We start from the raw sequence: 21,595 nt of genomic DNA on the forward strand, positions 1-21,595 counted from the left end.
AGGTACAAAGGAGTCGATCCAATTAAGTGTTTTTAGTTTTGAAAACCCATCCAAGACTTTGTGGTAGCCATCGGAGACTCTATATATTTTACCTGTGGTCTGCACAGTAATGAGCCCCCATGATGACAGTTCAGTGTATAGAGCGTCAGTCTGACTCCTCTACTGTTTTTACTGGCTTAGAAACACTTGCGAACATCAGCTGGTACGACTGCCTCTGCACTGAAAAAGAGACAAAAGAGTCAAAGATCATAGCTCAGTTTTGGGATTTGATAAGTGAGCACGGAGGATTATATAGAACAAATTGAGCATTTACTATCATCTGACGATGATCGTGTAGTCAGGGGACACACGGATAATGGATATCCAAGCCTCCTTTCTGTGAACTGGTCAGTCCAACCTAAGACGCAAATAAGTTGAGTTAGAAAGAAAGAAAGTCCAAAGCTTGGCTCAGTTCCCATTTCTGCACAGCAGGCCAATCACGGCATAAAGTGTGTGTGATTTTCGGGTTGGAAAAATGATGGGAAATTGTCACTAGGAGGGAGGGAGTTCAGAATATTTTTGACCATCAATTTTGTCGGAGTACACTGGCAGCTTAAGGCACACATGGCGTTACCAGAACATTGTGCGTTTTGGCCTGGCGGGGGCATCTTTGTTGCATGTGGTTCCCCTCTCTCTCCTCTCATTTCCTGTCTGCCTCTACACCATCAAGGATCTAATAAAGGCCAAAGATGGCAGAGAAATTGTCTTAAAAAAAAAAAAAAAAAAGAAACTCCAGTAAATATTCACAGATAAAACCATGGAAGAGAAAAGAGTAGAAGAGTATAAAGGTTCTTGCCTTTTTTTCTCCGAACCCCAATCTTCTGAATGAACAAATCTGTATCTGTACATTTCAAATAGTCTACCATTCACCTTTCACCTCCTCTCCTCGCCTCCACCCTCTCCTACACATGCATGTATCATCACCTCTTGAGCCCTCTGTTCCTCAGTCACCCTCCTGCTTCTAAACACAGATTGCTTTAAACAAGGTCATGCTCCTCTTCACCTTTACATAATTTCACCCTTCCTCCCACGGCAGGCTCGGTCGGTCCCCTCTGACCTTCCATTCTCCACCAGAGGAAAGACTCAAACCTGATTACCTATCATCTCGTCTCCTTTTCAGTCCCCCTGTCAAAGCAATCATCCCTCCTCTCTGCACAAAGACGCCTCAGTGAATCACATCACCACACAGGGGATCATAATGAGATCAAACTGTATACGAGATACAGAGATGCTTTAAAGCTGCAGTTGTGGAGCTGAATTAGCATTTGCATTTTACTTGTAGTGGACACTCAATAGCATATAACATCCGTCTGACAATGATATCTGTCATGTGAAGTGGGAAAATCAATCACGTACACAGTATTGAATCAGTTTTTGACCCTCTGGAGGCACCTCGGATATGAAAAGAGAAGCAATAAAACAGAAGACGCTCAGGCTGAAAGAATACAGAACAGAGGTGAGTGAGTTAGAGGGGGATTATACTGTAATAAGAGAGAGCTCTTAGAAATCATGGAAAGGAATGAGAAACAGAAAAGGCCAAAGGGACATAAACGTGTTTTTAGAAAGGATGTTTTTAAGCACAAACGTGTCATTCTTTCCTCCTCTCTCCTGTTGTTGCACAGCTCTGTTTTGCCCAGCAGCATCCAAATAGTCAAAATAATCATTGTCCACTGGGTTGATCTGGGGGGGTGTATAACAACAGCATAATTGAACTGGAGGCTGAGAACAGCTGATATTCATTTTGTACTCGAAGTTGTTGGAAGCAGGAAAAATGGGCAAGTGAAAGGGTGTGAGCGACTTTGACAGAGGCCAAATAGTGATGGCTCGACGACTGGGTCAGAGCGTCTCCAAAACTGCAGCTCTTGTGGAGTGTTCCCGGTCTGCAGCGGTCAGGACCTACCAAAAGTGGTCCAAAGAAGGAAAACAGGCAAACCGGTGACAGGGTCATGGGCGGCCGAGGCTCATTGATTCGCGTGATGTATGAAGGCAGGCCGGTGTGGTCCGATCCAACAGAAGAGGACCACAGAAGCTACTGTAGCTCAGACTGCTGAAAAAGTTCATGCTGGTTCTGATAGAAAGGTGTCAGAACATACAGAGCATCGCTGTTGCGTATGGGACTGCGTAGCTGCAAAAGGTCAGGGTGCCCATGCTGACCCCTGTCCACCGCCGAAAGCATCTACAATGGGCACGTGCATGAGCATCAGAACTGGACCATGGAGCAGTGGATGAAGGTGGCCTGATCTGATGAATCATGTTTTTTTTCTTTACATCATGTGGATGACTGGGTGCGTGTGCGTCGCTTACCTGGGGACAACATGGCACCAGGATGCACTATGGGAAAAAGGCAAGACAGCAGAGGCATTGTGATGCTTTGGGCAATGTTGGGTCCGGCCATTCATGTGGATGTTACTTTGACACGCACCACCTACCTAAACATTGTTGCAGACCAAGTACACCCCTTCATGGAAACAGTGTTCCCTGATGGCAGTGGCCTCTTCCAGGATAATGCGCCCTGCCACACTGCAACAATGGTTCAGGAATGGTTTGAGCAACACCTCAAGGTGTTCAAGGAGTTCAAGGTGTTGACTTGGCCTCCAAATTCCCCAAATCTCAATCCAATCGAGCATCTGTGGGATGTGCTGGACAAACAAGTCCGATCCATGGAGGCCCCACCTCGCAACCTACAGGACTTAAAGGATCTGCTGCGAACATCCTGGTGCCAGATACCACAGAACACCTTCAGAGGTCTAGTAGAGTCCATGCCTTAACGGGTCAGGGCTGTTTTGGTGGCAAAAGGGGGACCTACTTAATATTAGGCAGGTGGTCATATTGTTATGGCTGATCAGTGTATATAGATGCTTTCTAATCTTCTGTCCTCCCAAATGCTCGACAGTACATGCCATTAAATATATTCACACAGACTGATACTCAGAAGGGGGTAGCTCCCTTACAAGGTACCAACCTGATCATCTGCTTGATCACTGCTTATGGCTTTGCTATAGCAAATATTCAGCATTCATTTATAGCACTGAACTAATCCTTGGAGCAAGCATCATATTGTAATATAGACTTATTTACTGTAACTGGTTAAAATATTTGACCAACAAGAAGCAGACAAAGAAAAGAGGTAAGACGAATTGACATATTGCAATGAATTAAATGGCTAAAAAAACACACAAAAAACAAGAGAAGAGGGGGATGTAGTGAAAATTAAAGCCTGGGATCAGGACAGAAATGAGGAAATGTCACTGGAGGAAGTTAATTAATTCTGTGGTAATGAGTAAAAGCTTTTCCAAAAGGCTTAAATTTGTAATGTGTGTTCCAATAAGAGGCAGTAAAATGAACAGTCAGGAGGTGAGAGGAGAAAGTGAAGTTCACATTCAGGACTCTGCGAAGACCCTCATGAAAAATAAATCAAGAGGTTATAAATATGGATATTACTGAACGGGTCACGCACTCTACAGCAGCTCTCGCTCTGATGGACTTGCTACTTGAATTAACCATAATTCTCAAACACCAGCAGTGCCGACTTAGACGAGATAGAGACGCAGCATAATGTGAAATAGGTCCCACATTCGGCTAATGGAGGTCGACTGCACACAATGGTGCTTTGTTACTCAAATTGTACATATTATTCAGCTAAAGGGTTGTTCTGTAATGTACGTTTCTATTATTAGAATGATTATTTGCTGATTGATTTATTCTAAAATAACTAATGCATAAATTGTGATCCAATGGCAATTTTAATATTAAAAACAGTTAAGACATCGGATTCCAGGAAACAGTGAACTTAAATTGACAATCTTGAAGATTTCAGTTTCGTTCTCTTTGGCGCCTCTAATGTCAATATACGGTAATTACAGGAGGACACAAATTTAACTTGGCTCCCTTTGTTACGCTTGTAACTCTTGCATTTCCTCGCTGACGGTCGCTTTCCTGTTAAAACTGTTTGCCTTCATCTGAGTGTTGAATTTGTTTCTTTTTCTTTGGATTTTCACTTATGTTTGAAGTTGTATCTGTAGTCATCGTTTTTTTTCTTTGTTTTTTCAGCCATAGTAGATTACTGTTTACTCGCAACACTTGCAGAGACCAGAAAAGCAGCCGCTTAGCTCCGCCTACCGCCTTGTGATTTTTTCCACGAATGTCACCACAGACACCCAGCCATAAAAATACGATATACTGCAAATGCAGAGGCTTTCATCAGTGGGCCATCGGCTCAGTCACCATTGTGTTACCTCATTTGGTGATAGATAGTGACTTAATAGACCTTAACAGATCACCTCTAAAACAAACTAATAATTTTTTAATATGTTATAAGATAATCCTGTGTTGATCCCCAGGGGGGAGTACGGATTAAACAAAGACACAAAGTGTCTCCCTGTTGAAATCTTTATGCTAACCGAAGCTAATCCGTGCTACCTCTACCTTCCTAAAGTACAGACATGAGACAGGAAACTCTGGGTAAGAAAGTGTTGTGTCCTATATTTTCCAGTTATGTTTTGAGACCATTGAACCAAAGAGATACTATTTTGCCATTTTATATTGTATTTGGGGTTTACACTAATCTTAATTGCACTTCTAAGTAGCACTAAACGGTTTAAAAAGTCTTACATATAGCATTGTGAAGCCTGCAGAAGCGCTCCACTGGAGCAGTTGATTTAACATCAGTGGTGAAGAGGCTTGTTTGAAGAGGGACTCTCACATTTATTTTCTACATTCACATCCTCCTGACTGCTTCTCTAAACACCAGGTTACTGCCTTAGCAGCATGGCTCAGGTGGTTCCCTTTTATCTCCTGAAATCACAAAAATGTTTCAGAAATAATGCAAGCAATTCTCATCAATGATTCGTAAAGATTATCACGTAAAGAATACCAGTAGCAGGAATTTCAGCCCAGCAGTCCGTCAGTTATATTTACCATATGTTGCAGAGGTTGATGCCTTGACAGCATTAATGTCTATATTTGTGGTTCAGAAGGTAAAAGCATTTGAAAGACAGGTCAGTCCTCATAATTGATAACAGTTATTGGTCAGAAGTTCAACAATATTGTCTCAGGAAGCAGAAGGGCAGCCGGATGTGAACTTTACCCAGGGACAAGTATTACTGCTCGACCCTTTGTTTTGCAATAACAGGTCCCCTGCTGAAGTGTCCTTGAGCAGGTTGTGCAGCACAGAGTGACCTCTGACCTCCAAGTGGAGGCAGGAAAGAGACTTTTTCTCTCAGGAAACAACACATCAATAGAAAATGCTATTCCTTACAAAAGGGTATCTCATGATTATAAGAGCTTCAGTTAAAGGTGAAAAAAAAGTAGTAGCAGAGGCGAAACATCATTAGTGTAAACAGCAGAGCCAGCAGGACAGAACAGCACTGTGTGATTGTGTATTGTGCTTTTTTTGCTTCCGCAATGCTGTAACGCTGTGTAAAATCACACACTGGGACACCAATTTATGCGTGGTTCACTGTGGAAGTATAGAAGTAATGACGGAAACCATGGCCCGTCCCAAACACCAGGACCTGCTCCCGCTGAAACTATTCAACTGTGAGCTGTAAATATTTGTCTTTGGAACGTGTCACGTTTGGAGTGTAATTAAAAAGGGAGAGGACCCAGATGCAGACTATGCAGAAACAAGTTTCATAAACAAAACAATCCAAAAGGCAAAACAAAAGGCTTACTTAGTAACTGAGTCCAGGGGGTGCAGGCATACAATATCCAACAGGGTCCAACAAAACAGGTAAGAGCCACGGGTGAAAACCACACAGGAAGCCATGAGGAAACTAGGATCAGGGTTGATGAAGTTGACAAAGGTTTCACAAAGATAGACAAAGAGGAAAGACGAACTTGCACAGAAGGGAAGGAACACAGAGTCTTATAAAACACGGGGTAATCACACACGGCTGGGACTAACAAGACACAGGTGAAAACAATAAAAATTACAAAATAAAACAGGAAATGAAACTAAAAAAACAAATATATAAATAAACAAGGATCATACATGACAGCTAGGGGCTGAGAGCCAGCGACAGGATCTAAGGATATTAATATTTGGGAGCTACAGGCCAGTGGAAGCTTTCTATTTTCAGCAACAGTTCTATTTATTTACAGTTTTTAATTTGTCTCCAAATAAATTTGCTAACGGATGTTACCATCAGTTAAAATGCTATTGAGATGAGAATGAAAAGAGTTACTTGAGGGCTTTTTGGTACATGTTCCATTCATTACTTTTTTCTGTTGCATACATTTCCTATAACTACAAAGAAATAGCAAAAAGAATTGTGACTGGGTCATATAAGGTTCAGCAAAATCATTCATTTTTGACAAGTCTGTTGGTAAGAGGAGTCTGATTAAGTGTGTGTCGTGATGTGTGAATGGTGGCATTTGCTCCCCCAAAAGACCTTAATCCCCCGGTGGCTGTTTTCGTTCTTGGTGTAGGAGAATTTCTCTGTAAATTCAATAACCGCTCCTACGTGCATTAATCAACCACAACCCACACTGCCTCTTTGTTTGTTTCTACCCCTCCCTCCTTCCTTCTGTCTCTGCTGCAACACAATTTAGTCCACTTAGCCTGCAAAACTGTCAGCGTGTTTACTGTATCTGTCCCCGTGTCTTTGACGTGTCTTTGTGTGCTTCTCCCTCCTCTGTATATTTCCACCTAGCCTTTATTGTCCTTCTCTCTTTTAACTATTTCACACGCTGGCCAATTTCCTATGACATCACGCTCAGGATGGAAAGCTCAAATGTTGTTATCAGCAATCAGCAGGATTATGTCATACTGGTGCGTTCCGCTCGAAAAATAATCAAGACAAATCATTTAATCGCTTCCCGTCTGACTGGAAACTGAAAAGAAAACAGATTATTAAATTGTGGAGGGACTGCGGGTGATATTTCAATCATTTCCTGGCTAACATTACTGTTTAAAAAGGTTACACAATAGGAAAGGAGTGGTGTGAAATAATTCTGAAATATCAGCACAAATCTTGAAATCCTCATTTAGTGACAGACTTTTACCCAACTGTACTGAAATCCCAGTTTTTCAGTAAGTTGTCTATTTTTCTGCAAAAATAACATGTTTTACTATCAATATTTATTCATTAAAAATCCAGACTGTTATCATAAAACATCAAAACAGACTAAACTTTATAGTGAAGCAAAACAAAAGGCTCCCTTACGCAAGTCACACAAATACATTTAAAGGATTTTTAAAAGAAAACAACAGAATTACCCAGAGGAGGAAAACACCTCCCGATTAAAACCCTGAAACAAACACACACACACACACACGCACACACAAACACACACACACACACACAGTACATTGTCAGCTTCTTTGCAGTCAGCTCCAATATTTTTAATCATCTCTTGGAGTCAGTGCAGCATTATTTCACTTACATTCAGGGCTCAATGAATGTAAATCACAATGTCAATATAACTGAGGTACTGGGGACAAAAGAGAGAGAGAGTCAATGAGTTGCACACAAATAAATCCAGGGAGACAGACCGTAAATGGAGGTGAGACACAGAGCTCTACTACAGCGAATGCAGATAAGTTTGGGGACAGAATGAATTAGACACTTTTTGCATGCATGAGTTTGCTGTCTACCAAGCACACACAAATAAAACAAAACTGATCCCAGTCTCTAGAATTAGTGCGTCAAACACCATTGTGCTCCACAAACTGGAACTTTGACTTCCGTTGGCTTCTGACCAGGGAGCGGGACATTTCATGGGAATCCCATTCTCTGTGATGTTTGGTTGTGTTGTGAATACGGTTGGGTTGCAGGATTCGGTTATGTTGTGGTTATTCGATGATGATTTGGTGTTTGGGTGTGGTTTTTGTTGGCTACATTTGCAGTGCATTTACTAAATGCACCACGTTTTTAAATAGATCAAGGTGCTTTTGTGACCTGTGTTGTTTCTTTTGTAATTGTTTACTAAATTGCAGTGTGTTGAGCTCTCAGGGCCACCATACAGCCTCACCATAATGCATCAGTCGAAAGTGATCCCAGACTTCATCCTTTCATCATTTGTCTGTTTTAAAAAATAGGTTTTTAGCGTCATTACATTCTTTCATGGCTTTGACACTCCTACCAAACTGCACTGACTCTCTCCTGTAAAACAAACAGCAGGTTCCGGTAATCGCTCCCTTTTTAAATTCAAATTATTGTGTTCTCATCTGCCTAAACAAACCTGAACTAAAGGAGCTGAAATATTGTTCTGTAAACATGCCGTTGATGCACATAGAGAAGTTCCACACCAAAATGTGTCCCTCATGAGATGTTATCTTTTATAGAGGAATAATTTGTAAGATAGATGAATAAGCAAGAGGCAGATTGAAATGATTCGTGTTGGGAGCAATAAGCAAAGAAAGAAATCTGTCTGCAAATAATGAGGAGGCAGACATTCATGAAATCTGAGAATGTTAGCTCGTATTCCTCATGAAACTGTTCATGAAGGTAATTACAGGCTCTAAATTGCTTATTCAGTTTAGCATGTTATCAATCAAAATACAGACAACGAATATAGAGAGACTAATGTTGCAACAGTGAAACAAAAAGAGGACAATACATGAATAGATATACAGGCATGAGGATCAGTTGCATCAGCGGAGCGCGAAAGTCGCTGGTGTGTAAGATATCTGTGTGCGTGTGTGTGAGAGAGGGAATCATCGGGATAAAGAGAGACATGCAGCTTCAGAAAGAAGTTGTCAATGCTGGATCTGTGAGGCAGAAGCACATAAAAAGATCGAGGTTGATGGTGGTGGCAATCCTCTTTTGACTTTTAGTACTTAGTGGCACTAAGAACACGTGAACAATCAATCTACATGTTAGGTTAAAAAAATGGTTTTGAGAAGTATCTCTTTTTGATTTTCCCAGAAACTTTTTGCACTTTCATCTTATATGCAAGTGATTCGTCCGGGTGAAGAATTAATCTCTGAAATGTCCCTATAAATAGCCGAGTGCCTAAAGAGATTTGCTGTTGTTTTATCAGGCAAAATATGAATGAGCGGATGTGCAGTCCCGCAGCTCATTAGTGCATTATGGAACCTCAAAGTGTTCAGTGCAGCCAGTCATTCTAATTCCACCGAGCAAGCTGGCCCATTAATAATTGCAGCAATAGTCTCAGTGATGTGATTTTAATGCACATGATGACATCTGGGAGCTGCATACTACAACCACTGTCTGCTTCCATTAACGGATGCTCGAGATTTTTAGGCTCAGGTTACATTTAACTTGTCTAGCTGTTGCTCTTGTTTTAGTTTTTGATGCTAGGAGCTAATTGATGTGCATGTATCCCAGATATCACTTAAAGGTCACTCAGCAGAACAACAGAGTCTTCAAGTTACCTGCTGTACTGTCTTTGAAATGAGGAGGCAACACCCAGAGCCCACATAGACAACATGGTGACTGTAACTAAGTTAAAGCTTCATTAATTAATACTTTTGTATGTCAATCAAATGTGTAATCTGAAAAGGGTCCGCAGTTCATCTCAGCTCTGCACCACAGTATTTTAAGTATTTTTTTAAGGTAGTTGTTTTGGGTTTGTGACCTCAACTGTTTGAATCTCTCTCATTGTTCTCATCAACTTCATTTCCAGACACTATAGAAGTCTTTTAGCCTAAATGTAATAAACCCACTTTGTACAGTAAAACCACACAGTGATAGAATTAAACTGTCAAATGTTTTGCAGACAGTTGATGGTGACCAGAGAAAAAGCAGTAGTCAATGTTGAATTGTGTTTTGTGCGGTCATAGGAACACTGACAGAATGTCTGCTAGACGTGTACTGCCATTTGTTCCCTATACATTAAGCTTAAGGGGCTACAGCATTGGTTAGCGCTGTCCTCTCACAGCTGGAAGGTTCCTAATTAGAATGCCAGTTCGGACGCTAGAGGGCCGTTCTGTGTGGAGTTTGCATATTCTCCCCTGTACGGGTTCCAACCAGGTACTCCGGCTTCCTCGTTAGGCTAATTGGTGGCTCTAAACTCCTGTAGGTGTGAATGTGAGCATGGAAGGTTGGCGATCAGTCCAGGGTGTACCCCACCTCTTGCCCAATGACAGCTTGGATAGGCTCCAGCCCCTTGCGACCCTAACCAGGATAAGAGGTATAGATAATGGATGTATGGATTCAACTTAATACATACAGTATTTCTGCAATGAATTCACACAATACAGAACGGACACTATACCCTAATCTTGGTCAGGATGACTTGCTGTAATTACACGTCACAGCAATGCAGACTGCAACAAACAGTTTAAACTACAGAGGGGCACACTGTACATGATGTTAGCTACATTCACTTGAAGCCAAACATGAATGGTGATTATCAGGCCCGATATCTATAAGCATTGTGTGTATAAATGTTCTGTGTCACTCAAAACTGTTAGCCTACGTCATACGCTCTGCGTATGTTGAGCACAGCAGTATAAATCAGGCTTTTGTCTTAACTTTTAAAAGCATGAATGCAGCTTTAAATATCCAGTGGTTGTATTATTTATAACAGAATGCTGTTTAATCGGACTGCCAGATAATATGACTACACCTCTAATGATTTTTCTACCATCATTTCAACACAATGACCTATTTAGTCTCCTCACTCACCATGAAATAGAAACTGTCCAAATGAATTATATTGCTTCTTTGACTTGCACTGAAACACAATCTAAACTCATCAGTTCTTGTACTTTCTCTATACTTTGAGCCAACTTTCTGTCAACCTCTTAACTAAGTTATCAAGTCTAATAGCCTGAAAAGAAAGGACAGCATAGTTGGCAAGGTGCTGTAGGCCTGAGCCGATGACAACCATTTTGTAAGTGTTCTGCTGCTGCTTACTGTAAGGGTCTTTTTCTTCTTTTCTCACTGCTGCAGTCAGCTCCTTTGGACATACTCGAGTCATCCATCTATTATTGCAGCCCAAGGAGAGATATGCAAATTCTTCCTGAGCTAATGAAGCTGTTCTTCCTTTCCTTTGTTTCATTAAATGAGGGATTCCTTGAGCCAAGAACAAGGAGGAGGGAGAGCAAGAGAGAGGGAAAGAGGGAGGAGGGGTGAGAAAAGGGAAGAGAGACAGGAATGGTGAAATGTGAAGTAGAGGAAATAAGAGAGAGAAAATATATATGGATGTGTGGATATCGTAGGAGAAAAAGGAGAAGAGGGGAGCAGAAGGCTGCAGAGGCTGGAGATGTCACAAAAACAAGAAGTGGGGCGATGAGGAGAAGTGGGGTAGTAGTCCTGAGGAAAGACGGTGTGGGAGTGTGTGGGATGATGAGGAGCCAAAAATAAGACAAGGTGCGAGGAGAAGACCTGAATGTGGGTAACTGGTATTTCCCAGTTCCCATGGTAACGCTCCACTGATCAGCCCCCCCCCCCCACAAAACATGCTAACACATCATCTTTCATTTGCATACCCGGTGGGATAACATCGTACACTACAGCATGCTAAATACACACACATTAATGCAGCGTATTAGCACACACACACCTGCTTAACACACATATAGTAGACTGTATGTGTCCTTGATAGATGGTGATGATCTCTGCATATTTTATACAGTTGTCAGTGCAAAGCCTCACCAGGGGGTGTGCATACAGATGTGAGGACATGGAGAGAGAGAGGCGGGGGTTGTAGTTTCTACAGTTGACATACTTTCAGTCTACTCCAATTTTCCAGTGTATGTCCCCACTGTAACTACATGAAGTTTTGTTGCATTGTCCTTTTAAGTGCATTGAACAGGGATTAAATCAAAAATGACATTTCATGGGCATAAAGGGGCTAAAAGCATGTCGACTGTACCATGCTAACACTTGAACATACAGCATATAATATTTATTTATAAATATTATTTATATATATAAAAATCCGGTGCTGACCCTGTTGATTAGAGAAATGTATGAGGAAAGATCTATATATATAGCAGCCAATCAGAGATCCCCCCAGGAATTTATGACACTGGTGGCAGAGGGGAGGGTTGGGGGCGAAGATGTAAAGGAGCACAGTCTGCAATGACAGCATACAGCATGAAGTGAAGAGTGAGTATTGGGGCCAGAAATAAAGAAGGAAGATGTTTCACTATGAGAATAAAGGAGAAATGTGGAGACAAAATTAAACTTTCTGTGGCAGGCATTTTGCATTTTAAGAAACAAAAACAAATTGTTGCAAATATGTTGCATCTTAGTCCTTATTTTTTCTTATTTCGAGCTGTGCAACAGACATTTTTTTTCCACTTTATTCTCAACAATTTAACTTTTCAATGAATATTTATACTTTATTCCTGAAATACAAAATAAAAAAATCTCCCTCCTCTCACTTTGTTTTTATCTGTAACCTGAACACTCTTTTCATAAGAAAGAGAGGAACCATACTTTACTTGGATTAGGGGAGACCGGGGCATCATGTCACACTTGTCATACTCTTTTATATATCATGGGATCATTACATCATAGTGTTACAAAATTGCATAACAAATGAAAGAACAAAGTCTCATTTTCATATATTTTATCAGTACAGAGTTATAGGCAAATAAATAGTGAGTGTGCACATGTGACACCTTGCCCCAGTGTAAGTTGTCACACTATGTGGGGTAGGGTGTCACTCTGGATTTTTCAACAAATAAAAAAAACAAACAATTCATTGTGGGGTTAATTTTTTATAAAACTCAAAATTCAATTCAGCTACAGAAAAAAGATTGATTAATTCAATCATTGAACTTAAATCAATCCTGGAACATGGCCGTGGCACTGCGACCCAAGTCTCTCTTGGACGGCTGTTCGCAAATGGCTCCACACAAACAGGGCACAGGCACTCATCTTCAATGGATGAAGATGCATCGGGAGTCTTTCCTTTTATAACAGCCTTCTTTGGTTTTTTAGATTTGTTTTTACATAGATTATAGATTTTTAGATTTGGTTCCCCCACATTTCTTTTGGAATAGATTCTTCTTCTCTTTACCTTGTTGCCTGCCTTTTACTTTTTAAACCTTGTAAAAAGTTAAAAGGCAGGCACAGGCAAGGCAGGCAAGAAGTGTCTCCTTCACTGGTGTAATATATAATTCCTGACCATCTCTTCTCCCTTCCGTCCTTCCTTCCTTCCTTCCTTCCTCCCTCCCTTCCTTTCTCTAAAAACACATTCCCAAAATCAAAATCATATGTGACAACAGTTGACAAGAAGACTTTCTGTCTATGTATACTGGCAACTTGTCATAGTGATTTTTGGGGCAAGTTGTCAAATGTGATAGCTTGGCCCAAAATCACTGATACAAGTTTCCCCAAACCACCACTATTGTTCTGTATCTTCAAGCTAGCCTAAAGCAGGTCATTAGCAAAAGTATAACAAGACTTTATTCTCTCCTCTACCAAGTAAAAATATATAATTGTGAAGATTATTAACTGGAACATTATAACAAAAAATGTCAAGTTAAATTGTTTTACATTAGAATGTGAAAAATGGTAAAGAAGTCCCCACCTCAGTTAACAGTGTGCTTTGCTTGTCACAGATGGGGTATGACATCAGACCAAGTAGATGCACAAAACTAGTATTCGACTTTTAAAGTAGTGCCCTCTTCTGGTGAAAATATGAACAACGTGACAACTTGCCCGTGTGACAAGATGCCCTGGTCTCCCCTACATATTCTGCAGCTAAAATGATCATTGGATAATAGTTACAAGGTGTATCCTTGAATGCAGCGATGCAATAGGCAGTTGGGCAGTTGACTTCCTGCTTGAACTAGCACTTAAGTCTTAATTTTTAGTTGAAAGTCTCACTAAGAAAGTGTGTAACACCAGCTGGAGCATCATGACTGACCTCTGCCTGAGTGTGGTAATGAAACTTTATCATTAAATGTTGCAAATACATGAAATTTCAACTTGATACAATGACCACATCTTAAAAAGATCACACATTCTTTTATGTATATTTTTTTATTGTTTTTTGTTTTTCATGATGAGAAAAAGGACATGACACAGGACAAAAGGTCTAGATAGAAAAAGCAGCTTTGAAGAATGCTGATGGAGCAAAGAGAAAGAGAGAATCAATAATATTTATTCAGGCCTCTGAGCGAGGCTCCACATATCTTTACGACATTGTGATAGTTTGCCTTGTCCTATTAAACAGGCTTGTAGAGTCAATAGCTTCCTATAAACACACACACACACACACACACACACACACACACACACACACACACACACACACTGCATGCAATAATTTGCAGCCTTTATATGTGCAAGAAGAATCACTATTAGAGCTGTTCTTGATGATGAAGCACACCTTCATTTATATACTGAACAGACACGGCAGAGCATCTCCAGTATATCACATGTATTGACAGGTGGCTTTTAAACAATGCACGGAAATGAGCTGCCTTCTTCTGAGTCTTGTGGATCTTTGAGAAAAAGCACTATTGTGATTTTTCCTGAAGGAAAACGCACAACCTTTTAAAGGAATTACTTCCATCTCCTAATCGAAGCTATTAGTCATACTACTCACTGAACAATACCAGCAGAGGTATTCCTAGTGACGATACAAGTTTCAGTACAAGGTTCCTTTAGTGCATCTCACACATTCCTGTTACTGAAGAGACTCGGCATGACTTCATGTATTCTACTGAATCTATTTAGAGACAGAATAGAAAATGCCGTCAGACATTTTAATTCAGGAAATCAGCATTAGCGAACACATCCCTGCAGTAGCATAACGAGTGAGCAAAATTCATGTCATGCATTAAGCTGATGTCTCATTTCAGGAAATTAATAATATTCACTGAAAGGATTCCATAACATAGATTAAGGCATCCAATTAAATGCCTGCTTTCCTCTTTGTTCTGCCACTGTATATCAATCAACACTGTTAGTACCACTGAGGACAAGAAGCCCATTTTATCAGCGTTATGTCTGAGAGTATGGGAGTTTATACTTCACCACTGCACATAAATTAGACATACTTTCAACAGTAGTTTTTATTCTATTATTTGCTATTATTTTAGAGTCAATATTTTTCAGTTTTGCTCTGTTACAATGTTACAATTTCATTTAGCAGATGATTTTGTCCAAAGCGACGTACATCTGAGAGTTAATACAACACAAGCAACGATCAGGACAGGAGGGAACAAAGTCAGTAAGTGCCAACAAACAGCTTCAAGTGCGATTGGACACTGGTGCCAACAGGCAGTGTATAGGGCTTTTTTCATCATCAGCAACATCAACAAGATCAGTATAGTCATTATCATCATCATGAAAATCCTAGTCAGCATAAACTACATCCTCGATGTCATCATCATCAATATCATAAAGTGCAGAGGTGTTCATAAAGAGCTGGGTCTTTAGCTCCTTCTTAAAGGTGAAAGGGACTCTGCGGACCGAATGGAGTTTGGTAGGTCGTTCCACCACCGGGGGGCTACTGAGGAAAAGAGTGTAGTTAGCGACTTAGGGCCCTGTTGTGATGGGAGTACCAGGCTCCTTTCATTGGCAGAGCGTGGTGGGCGGGACGGAGTGTAGACCTGGATGAGGGCGTTCAGGTAGGCAGGAGACATTTTTGTTGCTGTTTTGTAAGCAAGCAACAGGGTTTGAGTTTGATGCGAGCGGCGACTGGGAGCCAGTGGAGGGATATGAGCAGTGGAGTGACGTGCCATTTTTTAGTTGATTGAAGTCCAGTCGCGCTGCTGCATTCTGGATCATCTGCAGAGGTTTGAATGTGCATGCAGGAAGGCCTGCCAGTAGGTAGTTGCAGTAATCAATGCGTGATATCACAAGAGCCTGTACCAGCAGTTGTGTTGCATGCTCTGAAAGGTAGTGTCTGAACTTCCTGATGTTGTACAGTGCAAATCGACATGACCGAGCAATCGAGGCCACATTAAAAGTTAGCTGGTCGTCAATTGTGACGCCCAGGTTCTGGGCGGACTTAGTGGGTATGAGTTCAGTTTGTCCAAACTGGATATTGATCTGTGGTTGCATAGAGGGACTGGCTGGGATGACAAGGAGCTCAGGCTTGGATAGGTTGAGCTGAAGGTGGCACTCTGTTAGACATTAGTCGGTTAAAATGAGATATTCCTGTAAAAAGTTAAGTGGAAAAACTTTATACAATTTGGTTTGGAGGTACAAAGGACAGATTAATTTGAATATGTTATTAGAAACTGTAAAAAGACCTCTGATTTGAGTTGCACTAGAGAATTATATTATTGTGACATCCTGGCTGAATGCGTGTTCCCGGTAAGTGTGTGAGTGCTTAGAGCTGTCCCACTGAAAAATCACCAAGTGACTGAGGGCTCTGATGCAGACCTTTCAACGCCGAATTGCAGACCTTCCTTGAGTCCCCATAGTTGCAGACTTTCCTTTGGTAGTTACCCAAAGTTCAGAGCCAACTTGGTGACGTATACAAAAGTGATTGCCCAGCCCCCACTAAATGTGAACAAATGTTTGTATGTTGAATTAGTATTGAACAAAAAAAACCTAAATGTAAACAAAGTTATCATGGAGGTAACAGGAACATAAAATACGTCAATCTGTAAATGACCACATTTAGTTAATATTTATGTGGTTATTTATAGCACATTTTTAGATATGTTTATGTTTCTCTGTTAAATATTCGCAAAGAATTAAAAATAACACCTTTCTCACGGACTCACGCATTGCATGCCCGACGTCATTATTGCCCCCTGAAGGGGTTCAGTGCTTAGGCTTTAGGGTGGAGATTGGGCTTGGGCCATTAACTCAAATCAACTGATTTGGGGTTTTAAATGCTTACTTCTGGCCAAGTGCACTTTACAGGGGAGTTTTTTGGAAAAATGTCTTCCTGAAAGTTAGTTGAGAAGATTGATACCAGAAGCAAGGAAACAGCAAACCTGACTGTCTTTGAGGGTACCAAAATCCTCGTACCACCGCCCCTAAAGCTCCCAAATGAACATGTTTTATCTTGATTACTTTATTGTACAAAACATGAAGGAAGAAAAACAGCAAGATGATAGGCTACATGCTTTCCTTTATTTTGAGTCTTTATGCTAAGCTAACCTGACTTTCTACTGGCTCAATTTTCATCAAGAACACAGACATGAAAATTCATCTCACCTGGGAACAAATGGAAAACGTGTCTTTCCCAAAATGTTGAACTATTCCTTTGAAGCCAAGAAAAGCTGGCATCACCAACAGCAAATCTTGTTCATTAGTGCTCTCGGCCTGCTGTTAGATCAGCAAGATTTCTGTTATGTAATCACCAAAGTTGTTGCCTTTGGCTTTTAAAATATATCCTATAAATCTGTGTTCTTTTTCACCCGCTCAGCTGTATTCATTAGGGAAAAGATCATTTCAGATATGTATGTTTTGCCTGTACTGTGCTAGTTTCAGTGCAAAAAGGGACTGCTTCACATCACCTGCCCAGTTACCTACATGGATGTAGCTTTGATGCTGGACATTTACACAGAGTTTGGCAGTGAGGTTACAGCAGAGCTGGAGAGTTACAGGATGCTGATTTATCACCACTGCAGGGCCACAGTGTCAGGAGAGAGCAGATGTAAATTAATGGAGTGGTAGTGATTAGATTAACAAAGCCTGTTGGGCAATGTTGTGTTTCTAATTGAGTTAGTGCAATGTTTGTGTGTATTTGCGTGTGTGTTCATGTCTCAAGGTTATAAAACTGTCAGGTTCCAACTCTGTTATGAGTGTTCACACATACACGCCCATGAAATCATTGCCTCATATATCACATAAACACACATAAAACACGCACCTTTGCTCACAGACAGCCATGTCTTCATTCTTACAGCTTAATGTTACAATAAAACTGTTGACTCATGACAGCAATTCCAGTTAATGGCAGGAGGTAAACAGTGATGTCAAGAGATAAACAGTCATTACATGCCAAATCAAAGTGATGGTGGCACACTTCCACACAAGTGGATGCAGATGTGTTGAATACTTTGAGCCTGCAACTGTACAAGCTGCAAAGCGGGAGTAAAGGCTTAAAAGAGAGGGCTCTATGATAAGGATTTTTATCAGCTACCTATTTCCGTTTACACAATAGATGCATATTCTCATATCAAATGTCTGTCCTGATAACAGAAACAACACTTCCTGTGTAGGTAGAAAGATAGAACCAGGCAGTGGGGTGAAACAGCTGCCAACACAGGTTATTTTCCGAAAAAGCTCCAAATACAGAGTGACCAACATTGTATTAAATACAAACAAATGTGATTTAATCACATCTGTATTCTAGAGGAGGCCCAGAGTGAGGACACAGAGAGAGAACCATAGGAGGGGGGGATGAGTCAGAGGAAAGTTAGAAGAGTTGGAAAATGGTTAGCAAGAGAAATAGCACAGGGCTATGACACTGATGTTTGTGTGTTAGCTTTAGTCCTTCCCCAGCACTGATAAAAAGTGGAATCCCACAAGGCTCATGTCCTGGCCTCATTCAATTCCATTTGTATCTGTTGCTCCTTAGCTATGTCCTCTGTCATTTTAACACCGTGTCTTATCCCAACATTATGCAGATGAAAACCCAGTCATGTATAATCCAGAAAGTTGTATCAATGTGGATATGCTCTAACATTATGCAACTGAATATTGATAAGATCCAAGTTTTAAATATAAGAAAGTAAAAGTGCATTGATCAGAAGTATGCAGGTATTATCTGAAAAAATGTACTTTTGTTGAGTATTTAAAGTTATTAAAAAGTAGTCAGGCAGTATAATTACTTTGGAAAAAATGCATGTAACGGCTTGTTTAATAATAATGAAAGCTTTTATTAATTCAAATGGGAAAAGTGAATGTGAGCTCAGGTTATAACAGATTCAATCACTAAAACAAATATTGGACTGACATCATCCTGATACTGAAATACCATCTCTCTGACAGCAAATTTAGGATTAAAATAACTTTGTTCAAGACCTTATCCACCTCAGTAACACACTCTGTGGAGATGTGGCAACCTCATCTCTCTTTTGGTACTGAACAGACAGTGCTGTCAAGGTCTCTTTCCAACCAGGAAAAAATACATTTAGAAGGAAATGAAACCATAAATTAAAATTAAAACTGTAAGAAAATGTCTTCCTTTGCTTAGAAATGCTGTCATTGTTATTTTAGGGAGTGGATAAAAGAGAACCACTCCACAATGATATCTAACATGTCCAAGTGAATATTGTATCCTCTATGATTGTTTGTGACACAAAGGACTGATTGGTTGTTAGATTGACTAGAACTGTAAAGCAGAGAAAATGGAAGCAATCAGGTGAAGCACAAATACCTAAACGATGCTTTAGTACACTACATAGGTAAAGGAACCCTACTTTTCACTACCCGAGGCCCTTAAGGGATTGTCAAGTCATAACTGACAGTGATGCGAATAACAAACAGTGAAGGAGAAAAAGTAAGAAAGTAGCTGCAACAAGGAGGTAAATAATAACATATCAAATAATGCTAATAATAGCATCTGACATTATAATTTCATATCTATTATAAAACGATACATCTGAGGATGCATTTCTTTACATAGTGTTATAGTGTCGATGCATATGTACCCAATGCTTGTGCATGCACGGTGGTTATGCTACAGTGCATGTGTTTGCATTTTCTGCAGCTGTGTGTTTGTGTGTGTGAGATTTCCAGTGTGCAAATGGGCTTCAGTGTGTGTGTAAGTGTATGTATGTGTGTATGTGCGTGTGTACATGGATGTGTATTGTGTAGTCTCAGTAAGACACTGCTGGAGTTATCTAGGTCAGAGTGGATGAATTTTTAATTGTACTGTAGCGTGCCTCAGTAACACTGGCACATACAAAGTTTAAGATAAAAACCAGTGCAGCAGTCGTTCCTTGGTTCTTTCAAATAATTGAAAAAAATATACTCCAGGCTCCAGGCTTGTATCGTTTCATACACATACACATGCATACACCTTTCACACCCTACACTGGACAACAGGTAAGGAAGCTACTCTACAAAGAATTAGGTCAAACAGTAAAATGCGGCAACATATTATCCATCAAGTCTCTGTCCCTCACACAGACAAACAAAGTCATCTGGATAGTTATTGAGGCCACTCAGGATGCTATGGTAACATTTTATGCATTGTAGACTTCTGGGTCATCAGGAAGCCTGAACACTGTTTAAGATTACCTGCAGAAACTCTGGAAGGGCGCACCACAGATGAATTAAGAATTTTAATTGCATCACACATCTCCTGGTATCTGCAGGTATCATTGTAATGCTGCTTTGGTACCTAGATAACAACAGAAAGTAATCTTCCCATGCAATCCCAGCTGGAAATGTTTTGTTCTAAGAACGTTCTGAGAATGTTACGTGCATTGTTCTGGTAATGATTTGAGCGGGACGTTTTTATTTGGTTCCCAGAATGTTCCTTTTAATAGTAGGAGAACGTTTTGTGAAAACATTTTCAGAAAGTTGCACAATTCCGAAACGTTTTATAAATCATGTTCTGATAGTTCAGGCCGTACTGACATCCTGAAAAGGTCCTCAGAATGTTAGTGAGCATGTTCTACCTTTGTTTTTATGTAACATGTAAAATGTTTTATAAAAGGCCTTCTGACATCCCAGGTCTCAATAACATGCTTAAAAAAAATATCTTCAGAATGTTGCAGTTAAAACGTTTTGTCTTAGTTTAAGTTTTAACGTTACAAGAACATTATTTGAAATGATAAACATCCTTAAAACGTTCTCTATATATTAGATCAAAACATTTTCTTTCAAACATAATAAGAACTTGTAGTAATGTTATGGGAATGTTTCCTACTAGTTGGGATGACAACACTTCTTCCAATGACAATGACAGCAGTTAACTAAAGCTTCTATACATTTACTAATCAGATGTGTTTGTAACAGGAGCACACTTGCTGACCCCTTTGCAGCTTTAAGTCTGACATTAAACAGAAAACTCAGATTTAATGTGGGTGTTTCACAGGTAATATTTAGCATGTTTACAGTCTTAATTTTGGCACCTAGTAGCAATAGCACAAAAATAGCACAAAAACACAAAGTACAGCTAAGGGGAAATATGAGTAGTTTCGCAGGTTTAAACTATAAACCAAAGTATCGGAGAAATCAAAATGTTTAAATGATTATGATGCTAGATGAAAAGTTATTAGGTGTTAGGTGTTTATATTTCAATGATGTAATGTGCTAAAAGTCAGGGGATCAACAAAGGCACTAGAATGCATCTTTTGGGGGCCATGAAGCTCTGCAGAAAATACTGTGGCAATCCATCATGTAGTTGTTGATATATTTCAGTCTGGTCTGAAGTGATTGAGCATCAGACAAACACTTTCATCCTCGGAGCCAAACCACAGCAAAGCAGAAAATTAAATAACTCTCCTCCTTTCTGTTCAAGACGCACACACACACACGCACACACACACACACACACAGAATATCACTGCTGCCTAAATTGATAACCAACAGAAGACACAGAAAGTGTAATCCAAGAAGTGATTACATTTTCTACAGAATGTGTTTGGGAAAGAAGCCTGAGTCTATGAATGGATTTTGGGTTGAAAAAATAGAAAAGTCAGTTAATAAGCCAAGTGTTATTGTTTGCTACTGAACCATATATATGTTTCTTTATATGTCTG

At 40.1% G+C, this 21,595-nt stretch overlaps 1 protein-coding gene across 2 annotated transcripts in view; it reads left to right on the top strand.

Moving 5' to 3' along the window:
- necab2 (N-terminal EF-hand calcium binding protein 2) overlaps positions 1-21,595 on the top strand; it is a 159,399-nt gene that overhangs the window by 89,816 nt on the left and 47,988 nt on the right. The gene's annotated exons all lie outside the window — the stretch shown is intronic.

The sequence above is a fragment of the Semicossyphus pulcher genome, unplaced genomic scaffold (assembly GCF_022749685.1).
Source record: "Semicossyphus pulcher isolate SPU_LCO1_2020_fin unplaced genomic scaffold, fSemPul1.0.p SCAF_8, whole genome shotgun sequence".
In the NCBI taxonomy this organism is placed as follows: domain Eukaryota; kingdom Metazoa; phylum Chordata; class Actinopteri; order Labriformes; family Labridae; genus Semicossyphus; species Semicossyphus pulcher.